This window comes from Balaenoptera musculus, chromosome 2 (genome assembly GCF_009873245.2).
Source record: "Balaenoptera musculus isolate JJ_BM4_2016_0621 chromosome 2, mBalMus1.pri.v3, whole genome shotgun sequence".
NCBI lineage: Eukaryota > Metazoa > Chordata > Mammalia > Artiodactyla > Balaenopteridae > Balaenoptera > Balaenoptera musculus.
In genome coordinates, this window is record NC_045786.1 from 31658012 (window position 1) to 31670635 (window position 12624).

Consider the following 12624-nt stretch of genomic DNA (forward strand, 5'->3'; position numbering starts at 1 on the left):
ACTCACCCCTCCTGCTCTCACCACCTCGGGCATTCCCCTCCCTCCCCCATCACCCCCATGCCACCAGCTCAGCCCTTGGTTTCCTGGGACCTGGCAACTCCAGATTCAGAAAGGAGGGTGGATTCAGCTGATGCTGTGTTCAGAGAGGCTCTGCCTGCAGCCTCGCCCAGAGCCAGGCCGGGGAGGGGGTCATGGACCTGTGGCAGAAGCCGCCCTGGACCTCTCTCCATCAGGGCCCAGGTGCACCCCCAGGGACCTTTCTCCACGGCAACATCTGTGCATTATAACATAACTTCCCAAAATATTACCCTGCAATTATTTCCAGGGACTTAAATGGGATCCCCAAATACATACAATTAAGACTAAAATTGTAATTTTTATAAAGTGCTAATGTGAAGAAACACAAAGACTCTCACAGAGAGAAGCAACTCCTAGAACGTGTGGCGCTCCCTCGGCAAACTCTAGAAGTGGTCGTTCGTTATCTGTCCAGCTTTGCAAAGTGGGGGGGAAGTGTCTCTCCAGCCACCTCCTGAAGCAGCAGCACTGCCGTGATGACCTGAACCCACCGACAAGGGTGCGAGGTCACGCCTAGTCGTCCCCGCGTCACTGGGCAGAGGCAGGAGGCTCGCTCTGATCCACCCCCCGGACCCTCCCATTCCTGGGCCACCTCCAAAGTCCAGGAGCTCCAGAATGACCCGCTTGGGGCCGCTGAATGGGAGGTGCAACGCGCCCCATCCTGCCAGCCCCGAGCACCAGCAGAGGTGGCCAGCACGCCCACGTCCTCCACTGACAAACACGCCCCACCCTGCTCCCAAGCCTGTTTTCCCAATGATCTGGCCCACACGAGACCAGGAGAAAGGGCAGGGGGCTTTCTGTACTCCATCAGGAAGGCCAGGTGACTCCATCTCACCTCCGGAGCCGGGCTTCTAGACCCTTGGACAGCCACCCTGAGTCCCCAGTAGCTTGGGGCTGGCGTCTGGGTCTCATGAGAATCCATGGCAGGAGGCCACAGCCAGAGTCACCCTTGAGAGGGAGGAGGAGGTGCAGCTTACGGCCCATGGGTGTGGGGCATGGACTGTCCATGGGCCTGGAGGGACACCGATGCAAAGGGTGGACAGAGCAGTCATGGGCACCAGACCAGTGAGGTGTCCCCCAGTCACGGGCATGAGCTGCGAGTTCCAAGCTGTAGCATCTCTGAGAGACCCACAGAAGTGCCCCCGGAGAGGACAATGCAGAAGTAACGTCTGCTGGCCCCTGACAGTGCCACCCAGCCCCTTGAGGGGTAAGACCACCTTTTACCCAGAGGCTCTGACCCTCGTGGCCCAACCCTGGCCACCAGAGGCAAGAGATGGTGTTAGGGAACCACTGACCGAAACCACCCGCCTTGGCCAGGAACGATGATAAGCGCTTGCCTGAGTTGGCTCACGGCAGGATGTCCCAATAAGGAACACGGTGCTGCCACCGAAAACTAACCGGGAGAATTCAGGAGGGGCTGAAAGGAGGGAGGAGACGCCAGCCCATAATATGTCCTGACAACCTCCCAGAGTCCTTTGCTCTGGAATGCATCTTGGCTAAGAGATGCACGCACCACCGGGAAGGACCCTGAGTCACCAAATATGGGCCAAGCAAGATGACTGTCCAGAGACAACCCAGAAACTAACCCCATCACCATAGAAGCCGAGATTTCAAGCCACGTGGCAGAGCAGTTCTCCTGGGTTCCCTTACCCCACTGCTCTCCGCCCGGGCGCCCCTTCCCAATAAAGTCTCTTGCTTTGTCAGCACATGTGTCTCTTCGGACAATTAATTAATTTATTTATTTATGGCTGTGTTGGGTCTTCGTTCCTGTGCCCGGGCTTTCTCTAGTTGTGGCCAGTGGCGGCTGCTCTTCGTTGCGGTGCGTGGGCTTTTCATTGCAGTGGCTTCTCTTGCTGCGGAGCATGGGCTCTAGGCGCATAGGCTTCAGTAGTTGTGGCGCACGGGGTCAGTTGCTCCACAGCATGTGGGATCTTCCCGGACCAGGGCTCGAACCTGTTTCCCCTGCATTGGCAGGCGGATTCTTAACCACTGTGCCACCAGGGAAGTCCCAACAATTCATTTCTGAGTGTTCGACAAGAGCCCACTCTCGGGCCCTGGAAGGGGTCCCCCTTCCTACAGCAACGGGAAGAGGACACACATAACCCTCCGTCCACTGCCCACTCCCAAGATGGGTCAGGCTCCAGCCAGACAGGAGAAGCTCCAGAGGGTTCACGATGACTCACCTTTATTCCTGAAATGAGACTGTTCCTGGGATTGAAAGTCACCGGAGAACATGTTATTGACTTAGAACAACAGAAAGCTCCAGGGCCTCCCTGAAGGGTCATTTGGGCAGGGAAAGAAGTAGCCCCTGGAGCAGGTTCGGAGGGACAGTGGGGGCAAAGATAAAGCTATGCCTCACTCGTTTCTTGGCAGTCCAGGTGATTGGATGTAGTGGGGACAGTGGCCTCCAGCTCTGAAGTCTCTGGGGGACACCAGTGTCAGCCCCACAGGGGGTCCGAGCCAGGACATGCCCTCCTCCAACAAGCTGGACCTGGTGTCCTCCAGCCGCAAGACTCCACACACAAGTGCCGTGCACACATGCACTCTGTTCTCTGTCACCCCAAACCCAGTTCAGAACCACAGAAAATGCTGCCATGTCCGTCGTCTGGGTGGGATGCACCGCTCTGACACCAGCCCCTAGGTTGGCGTTAGCACTACCAGCCCAGCACCAGCCCGGACCGAATTCACAAGCTTCTGAGGGTGAAAACAGCCCTGACACTTGGCCTGCATCTGGAAACACCCCCAGCAGCAGGAGGGGTCACAAGGACATACCCCTGACAGCACACTGCTGGTGGGGCAGGGGGCTGGGCCCTCTGAGAGGTGGGGGGACAGGATCTTCGGGGCCTCCGTGGCAAATCGGCCACTTTCCCCATTCTCCTAACTTGTTGTTCTATAGATGTAAGTGGGCCAATATTACCCTGTAAGTAAACCACCACTATAAAGTGCTTCCATTTGAGCAAAGAAGCAACATTATCTTTAGCGAGTGGGCAGCAGAGCCAGGCTGCCTCATTCAAGAACTCTGGTCTTTAGGAATACATATTTTTCCCCTTCCCCTGATGCAATTAGGAAAATAATATTTTTTACACTTGCAATTAAGAGCAGAACAGATGGCAACGGTTTAAAAATCTGTTCATGAGACTCGATGCTGGCGGGGGGATCGCTGACAAGACATGGAGGACGGGGGCGATTCTGCTTTTCTTGATGCGCGGAAGGCCTGCTATCACGATCCCCAAAACAAAGTACTGCAGGCATAGGGAAAGGGGCAGGATGGAAGGTTCATCCACAGTAAGAGTGCAAAACAGCTAGTGATTTAGAAGTGACAGCAGGAGAGCCCACCTGCCTCTGTGTGGCTGGGCCCGCCCTGCTGCCTGGTGTGGTCACGGCCCCAGCACCACCACCAGCACCATCATCATCTTGCATTTCCCGTGGCAGCTGTGGGCCACTTCCTCCATTCACTGTGGACTTCCGGAGCCTCCCGGATACAGGCTCCCTCATCTGTGCTTCAAATTCACCAAAACCATAATGCACAAGAGAAATCCTACAAACTAGCCGTCACTGTGACCAAGTGGCTTGGCCTCTTTATTTATCACTTCTGGTTTATTCATTCAGAACCTGCTGAAACGGAACAGGACCCTGTCGGGCTCCTGGGCACAAAAGCCTTTCTGTGTCCCCCATTTCTTGATTATAGGAAGTAGGCTTCATTCAGCCCCCATGACCTTCCCTGAGTTTCAACGGGCAGGTTCAAACAGTTGCTAGTCAGTGAAGGGAGGGGATGCAGAGACAAGGGAGGAACAGTCAAGAAACAATAGTGCAGTCTTGGCGCAGGGTCCTGGTGCCCCCTCAAGGGATACACATAACAATATCTTTGAGCTGTTTTGCAGATGCTGAAAGCCCCACCAGGTGGGAGAAGTTAACTGTGTGCTGCCCACAAGCACACAGACCCCAGACCAGTTGGAACCAGAAGGTTGATGATGCTGATTCCCACTTACCTCACCACCAACCAATCAGAAGAAGGTTCTCGAGCAGATCACGCCCTCTCTGAACCATTACTATAAAACTCTTCACTACCCCCTCCAGGTCAGGACACACAGTTTTCCAGGGCTCAAGCCCTCTGTGGCTCCCTTTGCCTGGCAAAGCAATAAAGCTATTCTTTTCTACTTAACCCAAAACTCCCTCTCCGAGATTTAATTAGACCTCAGGGTACAGAGGCTGGATTTGGCATCACTGCTAGGCACTCTTCTGGGTTTGGGAACCAGAGGGAACAGACAGACCAAGTTCCAGCCCCCCAGAGTTTATGTTCCAATGGGGAAGACAGGCAAAAAAAAAGAGTAAACCATCAAATAATGAACATGATTCAGGCGGTAGTAGAGTCATAAGGAAAATCATAGCCAGGGAAGGACCAGATTTCAGCCCAACATGGAAAGAGCTTTGAGAGTCATCACTCACGTCCTGAAATAAGAAAAAGCTGGTCAAACTGAAAATCAGTGACTTTTTTTAGACCCATCAGTGACCTGAGTTTGCAGAAGGCCCCCCTGAAATCTGAAGGGTCAAGAAACAACTCCTCTTGGCTCTGGCAGAGGGAGAGGAAGGTAGCCATTGGCAAACACCCAGAGCCTTCTCCATAACAAGGCCTGCTGTCCAGGGGTAAGGCTTGACAGAACCTTGCCCTGGGGGAGGGGTATTCCTCTCACCGCAGCCCCTCTAGCCCTCCTGTTTCACCTAATGGGGTTGGGAAAGCTACACAAGAAAAGTCACTTGTGAAGGTGAACAGCCTGGGAACACAGGCCCATCTAACGATGGAAATTTAATCATAAGATAAGAGAAGGCTTCTGTAAGCAGATAGGTTAGGGAGTCCCCAGAGAAAGAGAACCAGGGACGGCTTTCCTGACATAAGAGAACCCATTTTGCCTAAGCTATTTTGTGATCTAAGCTTGGCCACAGTGCTTGCCCTTGAAGAGGTCTCAGTAATTAATGATCTTAAGGGAGGGGATGCAGAAACTAGGGAGGAGCAGCAAGAAACAATAATGCAGCCTTGGGGCAGGGTCCTGGTTCCTCAGGGGATACACATAATAACATGCCTTTGAGTTCTGCAGAAACTAAGGCCCCCACCCAGCTGGAAGATGGAATGATGATGTTGACCCTCATGACTTCAATCAACTAAAGCTTGGACTCTGTTGATTGAAGTTCTATGCTGAATTCTGCTCTTCTCAAGCCCCCTCATGAATATGCATGTACCCTTAAGCTTAAAACTTCCCCAATGTTGCTGCTGGGGAGACACTGCTTTGGGAAAGATCCCTGGTGTTCTCCTTACTTGCTGCAAGTAATAAATCCTTCTTTCTCCCAATCTTCACTTAGTTGTGTCTATTGGCTCGACACCCACCAAGAGGCGAACCCAGTTTTCAGGTAACACATCCCCTCCTCCACACCTTCCCACCACACCAACAGGGCTCCTGTCTGATAACAGTGGATTCCAGCCAAAGGAGCTCCAAGACCAGACCCTCTCTGAGGAGCAGGATTGAGGGAAGCCCAGTGTCCAGAGGGGAGGCCAAACCAAGGCCACTGGAGGAGCCTGAAGCCTCTGGAACCTACAGCTTCAGCAGACACGACACACAGCCCAGCTCCTAATGAGATTTACACAAATTCCCACAAGAAGGCATGTTACCTCAGTTCCTATTTTACATTATAACATATCTGACTTTCAACAACAAATTAGAAAGCATATCAAAGGCAAAAAAAAACCAATTTTTTTAAAACCCATATTCTAAAGAGATAAGGCAAGCTTCCTAACCGGACTCAGATATGACACAGACTTTGGAATTATCAGACTGGGAATTTAAAGGAACTATGATTCATATGCTAAGGGTTCTAATGGGAAAAGTATACAAGAACAGATGGGTAATAAGAGCAGAACGATGGACAGTCTAAGAAAGAATCCGAAAGAGATGCTAGAAATTTTTTAAAAACTGGTAATAGAAAGGAAGAATGCCTTTGATGGGCTCATCAGTAGACTCAACATGGCTGAGGGGGAAATCAGGGAGCTGGAAAATAGGCCAATAGAAACTTCCCAAACTGAAATGTAAAATAAAAAAGAAGGCCAGTGTGGGGGTGAAAGCAGAGATAGAACAGAGCATCCAAGGACCATGGGACAATATTGAAAGATACAGCATACGTGTAACTGAAGACCCAAAGGAAACAAAAGAGATAATGAGGAAGAAAACATATTTGAGCTAATAATGGCCAACATTTATTCTAAAATTAACAAGACACCACCAAAACACAGATCCAGGAATCTCAAAGAACACCAAGCAGAATAAATACTTTAAAAAACAACAACATGGAATTAGCAGATGCAAACTATTATATATAGGATGGATAAACAACAAGGTCCTACTGTATAGCACAAGGAACTATACTCAATATCCTGTGATAAACCATAATGGAAAAGAATATGAAAAAGAATGTATACATATGTATAGCTGAATCACCTTGCTGTACAGTAGAAATTAACACAACACTGTAAATCAACTATACTGCAATAACATAAAAAACAACAACAAAAACTACACCTAGCCATATCATACTCAAACTGTAGCAAACTGAAGACAAAGAGAAAATCAAGAAATAAGCTAGAGGCAGGTGGGGAAACATTTTATCTATAAAGGAACAAAGATAAGAATTACATCAGACTTCTTGTGAGAAACTATGCAAGCAAGCAGGGAGTAGATGAAAATCTTCAAAGCTTTAAAAGAAAAAAAAAAAAACCTCCACTAACCTGTACTTCTATATCCAGCAAAACTATCTTTCAAAAGTGAAGGAGAAATAAATACTTTCTCAGACAAACAAATACTGAAGGAATTTGTCACCAGCAGACATACCCTGAAAGAAATATTAAAAGATTCTTCTTCACATGGAAGGAAAACTATATACGTTGGAAACCTGAATCTATATGAAGAAAGAAAGAGTGTGTGAGGAGGAATAAATGAAGGTAAAATAAAATCTTATACTTTTCTTACTCTTATTTGATCTAAAAGATAACTATTTAAAACTCTAACAGTAACAATGTATTGTGATGATTCTAGCTTATGGGTAAGGGAAATGAATGACAGCAGTGTCCCAAGGGACGGGAAGGAGGAACTGGGAATAGTCTGTTTTAAGGTACTTGCACTAAATCTGAAGAAGTATTGTGTTATTTGAAGGTGGACTTTAGATTACTTAAAAATGTATGTTGTAAACTCTGAGTCAAACAATAAAAAATTTTAAAAGAGTTAAAAATGATAAGCTAAGAGAAATACAGTTGATTCCTATAAAATGGTCAGTGAAAACCAGAGAAGTGAGAAAAGGAAGTGGCAAGAACAGAAGACAGTGAATGAAAAGTTTGCTATCCACTTATATGTGGAATCTAAAAAATGGTACAAATGAACTTATTTACAAAACAGAAATAGAGTCACAGATGCAGAAAACAAACTTACGGTTACCAAGGGGGAAGTGGGGGGAGGGATCAGTTGGGAGATTGGAATTGACACACTACTATATACAACTAATAAGAAGCTACTGTACAGCACAGGGAGCTCTACTCAATACTCTGTAATGACCTATATGGGAATAGAATCTAAAAAAGAGTGGATATATGTATATGTATAACTGATTCACTATGCTGTACAGCAGAAACTAACACAACATTGTAAATCAACTATACTCCAATAAAAATTAATTTAAAAAAAGAGAAGTTTGATATCAATCTAAATACATCAATAATCATTTAAAATGTAATGGTCTAAATGCACCAATTAAAAGACAGAGTTTGGGCTTCCCTGGTGGCGCAGTGGTTGAGAATCTGCCTGCCAATGCAGGGGACACGGGTTCGAGCCCTGGTCTGGGAAGATCCCACATGCCGCGGAGCAACTAGGCCCGTGAGCCACAACTACTGAGCCTGCACGTCTGGAGCCTGTGCTCCGCAACAAGAGAGGCCGCGATAGTGAGAGGCCCGCGCACCGCGATGAAGAGTGGCCCCTGCTTGCCACAACTAGAGAAAGCCCTCGCACAGAAACGAAGACCCAACACAACCCAAAATAAATTAATTAATTAATTAATTAAAAAAAAAAAGACAGAGTTTGTCAGAGTGGATGAAAACACAAGACCCAACTACATGCTGTCTACAAGAAACCCATTTTAAATATAAAGACACTTTTAGGTTGAAAGTAAAGGTATGGAGAAAGATATACCATGCTAATTCCAATCAAAAGAAAACTGTAGTACCAACAGATGAACCTATTTGCAGGGCAGGAATAGAGACGCAGACGTAGAGAATGGATGTGTGGACACAGTGGTGGAAGGGGAGGGTGGGATGAACTGGGAGATTAGGTTTGACATAAATACACTACCATGTATAAAATAGGTAGCTAGTGGGAACTGAAGCACAGGGAGCTCAGCTCGGTGCTCTGTGATGACCTAGATGGGTGGGATGAGGGGGAAGGAGGTCCAAGAGGGAGGGGATATATGTATGCATATAGCTGATTCACTTCATTGTACAGCAGAAACTAACATAACATTGTAAAGCAATTATACTCCAATAAAAAATAAACAAACAATAATCTCATTTCAAAATTTAAAAAAAAAAAGAAAACTGGGGTACCAATATTCATTTCAGACAAAGCACACTTTAGAACAAGGAAAACTGTCAGGGATAAAGAGGGGGCATTACCGCATGATACGTAATTCAATTCTCCAACAGGAGATCGCAATCGTAAATGGCTATGTACCTAACAGAGCATCAAAATATATGAGGCAAAACTGATAGAACTGCAAAGAGAGAAGGACAAATCCACTATTATAACTGACAACGTCAACATCCGCTGTCAGTAACTGACAGAACAAGCAGGCAGAAAATCAGCAAGGATGGTTCACCTGGACAGCACTATCCGTCACCTGGATCTCACTGACATGCATGCAATATTCCACTCAACAATAGCAAAATACACATTCTTCTCAAGCTCGCATGGAACACTTACCAAGTGCCTTAGTCCGTATGGGTTGCTATAACAAAATATTAAAACTACAGTGCCATACAAACAACAAAAATTTATTTCTCACAGTTTGGGAGGCTGGAGGTCCAAGATCAGGGGCCAGCCTGGTCAGATGAGGGCCCCTTTCTGGATCTCAGACTTCCTGTTGTGTCCTCACATGGCAGAAGGGGTGAGGAGCTCTGCAGGGTCCCTTTCATAAGGGCACTAATCCCATTCATGAGCATGCCACCCTCATGACCTAGTCACCCTCCAAAGGCCCCACCTCCTAATACCATCACCTTGGGAGTTACGATTTCAACATATGAATTTGGGGTGGGGTTTGGGGGGGACACAAACATTCAGACCATAGCACCAAGACAGAACACATTTTGGGCAATAAAGCACACCTGAACAAGTTTTTTAAAAGTTGAAATCACTCAAAGTACATTCTCAGACCAGAATGGAATTAAACTAAAAATCAATAAAGGAAAATAGGTGAAATCCCCAAATATCTGGAAATTAAACAACATAATTCTAAACAACACATGGGTCAACAAGGAACTATGAAAAGAAAAATTTTTTGTTTTTTTAACTAAATGAAAACAAAAATACCACTTGTCAGAATTTCTACAATGTATTTAACAAAAGCAGTGCTTAGAAATATATAGCATTAAATGTATACATTAGAAAAGAAGAAAGATATCAAATCAATAACCTAAGCGTGTACCTTGGGAAATAAAATGAAGAGAAACTGAAGCCTAAAACAAGCAGAAGAAATATAATAAAAATTAGAGCATAAATCAATTAAATTGAAAACAAAGAGGAAATACAGAAAATCAATGAACCCAAAATCTGTTTTGCTGACCAGGTTAGCCAAGAAAAAGAAGACACAAACTACCAACACCAAAAGAGAAAGAGGAGTCATCAACACTGATCCCATAGAAAAGGATAATAATATCCCATTAAAAGGATAATAATAAAGGAGTACTACAAAGAACTCCATGCCCCCAAATTTGATAATTTGGATAAAACAGACCAACTCCTTAAAAGACACGTACTACCAAAACTCACTCACACAAGGAGAAATAGACAAACAGAATAACTATATGTATCTTAAAAACTGAGTCAATAATTAATAACTTTCCCAAAAGAAATCACCAGGCCCAGATGGTTTCTCTGCTGAATTGTACCAAACATGTAAGGAAGACATGATACCGATTCTCTATAATCTATTTCAGAAATTAGAAGAGGAAGGAACACTTCCCAACTCATTCTATGAGGCCAGCATTCCCCTAATATCACAACCTGGCCTGTCAGCACCCTAACAGGAAGGGGGCAACGGCGCCACTCAGATTGGAGCATCCCCAGCTGCAGAAGGGGACAAGGTGGGTCTGAAAGGAGAGAAGAAGGGTGACAGGAAACCACGTCTGCTCTGCGTGGCTTGTCCTCTGGGGACGCCCCAAACTTGTCTTTCTCCTCATCAATTTGTCAAAACAGAAAATGGTGAAAAACGTGAGTGTAGCTGCATTGGAGCTTCTGCTGGAGAAGGATGAGGGGGGCGGGCCTGGTTGTCCCCCAGCCCCCAGGGAAGCCCATGAGTGCAGATGCTCAGATGACCAGGCACGCAGGGCGGACAGCGTGGTGACCCCGCAGGGCCTACTCACCGGGAAGCTGCAGGCGCCTGGGGACCCTGGGCCATCCGCAGATCGGTCCCGGCCTGGCCGTCGGCTCCCCCGACGAGACGCAGCGACGCTCGGATGCTCCGGAGACTGAAATGAAAGCGTACACAGGCTGGCGTCAGTGGGCTGAGCACACAGGCTGCTCCTGTACGAGCAGAAGGAAGTTCTCCGATGCGGTGCCGGATCACAGGCTCAGTAAAGCTCCCTGTGCCTGACGTCAAAGCAGCTCAGGACTCTGTGATCAGAGCTCCCGGGGTCCACAGAGCCACCCAACAGTTTGAAAATCAAAGAGTGGCAAGGTGATCATGAGTCTCTCCAAGTTTTCAGGGGAGCCCTCCCGCTACTCCCGAAGGCCAGCAGGCACTCAGGACGCAGCCACCGGCCCCGGTCTCCTGGGGATGCATTTCTCTAACCCTTTTGGAGGAAGATGCAGGAAACCCCGTGGCCTTAAGACTACAGGCTCCTTTTGCTCTGACAGGAAAGGAAGTATATTCTTCAAGGTTCTGTCCCCAACTTGTTTTCCCCAAAAAACCAAAATGCTACACAAGATACAGAGCTTGGTGATGTCTGGGTTATCTTAAAATTGCGTGCATTGCACACGGCACAGTGGGGGTAGGAATTTTACACAATGCACTAAACAAAGTCTTGTCAAAGAAAGGGTGAGTGTGTGCATGTGCGGGTGTGCAGCACAAGCCACCCCGCGTGCAAGGGACATCGTCTGCTCCCTGACACGTGGGGGAGCCACCCTGGCAGGGGCGGCGTCTGCATCTCTGCGTACAGCTGGGCCACGGAGAGGGAGACCTTGGCTCAGATCTAGCTCTGCCCTTACAGCCTGCGAAGGCTCCAGAACCTCCTGGGGCTCCGTTTCTTCCTCTCGGAGGAGGCCAGGGGCGCTGAGATGTGGGGATCAGGCCCCACTCCAGCACCGGCAGCCTGGTCTCCCTGCCTGTCCAGTGAGGGCACAGACCCGCATTAACTTATGAGAGTCCTTGAGTTCTGACGTGGAGGGCTCCTGCCATGCTTCCTGCCCACAGAGCAGGCCACCCAGCTGGAGGCCTCCTAAATCCAATCACGGACCCCCTCCACCCTCCATGCAGATGACACCCGGCCCAAATCACACCGTGCCTGCCCCCACCTACAGCCAGGGACTCTAATGGGGTCTGGAAGCATGGTGCTGCACCACGCGGTGATCAGCTCTGGACCATGAGCTCCCGGGTCTGCGTTCTGCCGACCCCTGCAGCCTCACCCCCGTCACACCCCCAAGACCCCATGCTGTCAGGGTCTCACACCTTCCAGGCCTGTGTTTCAGCCATTCCCTTTTCACGCCTCTAGAATCTCACTGACAAACTACTATTCATCCTTCAAAACCCAACTGGGAGAGGCGTCCCTGAACTCCAGCAGTAACCACAATCTTCTCAGCCTGTCTTGTTTCTGCAGTTTTCACAATCATTCCCAGCCACATCTCCTGCTCCCTCTAGGCTCCTGGCCTGCCAAAGTCACAGCTTTCCAGAGACTTCACATGCCACTGCAGCCAGCAAGCCGAGGACATGGGCCTCAATCCCAGCCTTAAGGAAAGGGGAGGATAAATGCAAAAAGCAGCAAAGGTGGGGAAGCGACTCTGAGAGACGAGGATGGAGCATCAGGCTGGGGTCAAAGGCACCAGCTACAGCGGACGGAAAGCAATGGAGCACGCCACTGAGATCGCTGAAGTCACACTGAGTGCCTGCCAGCCCCTGAAGCTGCACGCTCGCCGTGCTGCAAAACTGCCTTGAACCCACCCACCCGTCACCTGCCACGGGCTGCAGGCTGCCATGCGCGGCGTGTCCCTGAGGCTAAAAACGCAGCCAGCATCTCAGCCATGCTCCTGC

The 12624-nt window shown here is 48.3% G+C and overlaps 1 protein-coding gene across 5 annotated transcripts in view; it reads right to left on the minus strand.

Moving 5' to 3' along the window:
• Positions 1–12624, minus strand: part of APBA2 (amyloid beta precursor protein binding family A member 2) — a 230682-nt gene that overhangs the window by 179929 nt on the left and 38129 nt on the right. For all 5 annotated transcript variants that reach the window (XM_036844816.1, XM_036844817.1, XM_036844814.1 and 2 more), the window contains exon 2: positions 10742–10846. The gene's annotated coding sequence lies outside the window, so the exon portion shown is untranslated. The remainder of the gene's footprint in view (positions 1–10741; positions 10847–12624) is intronic.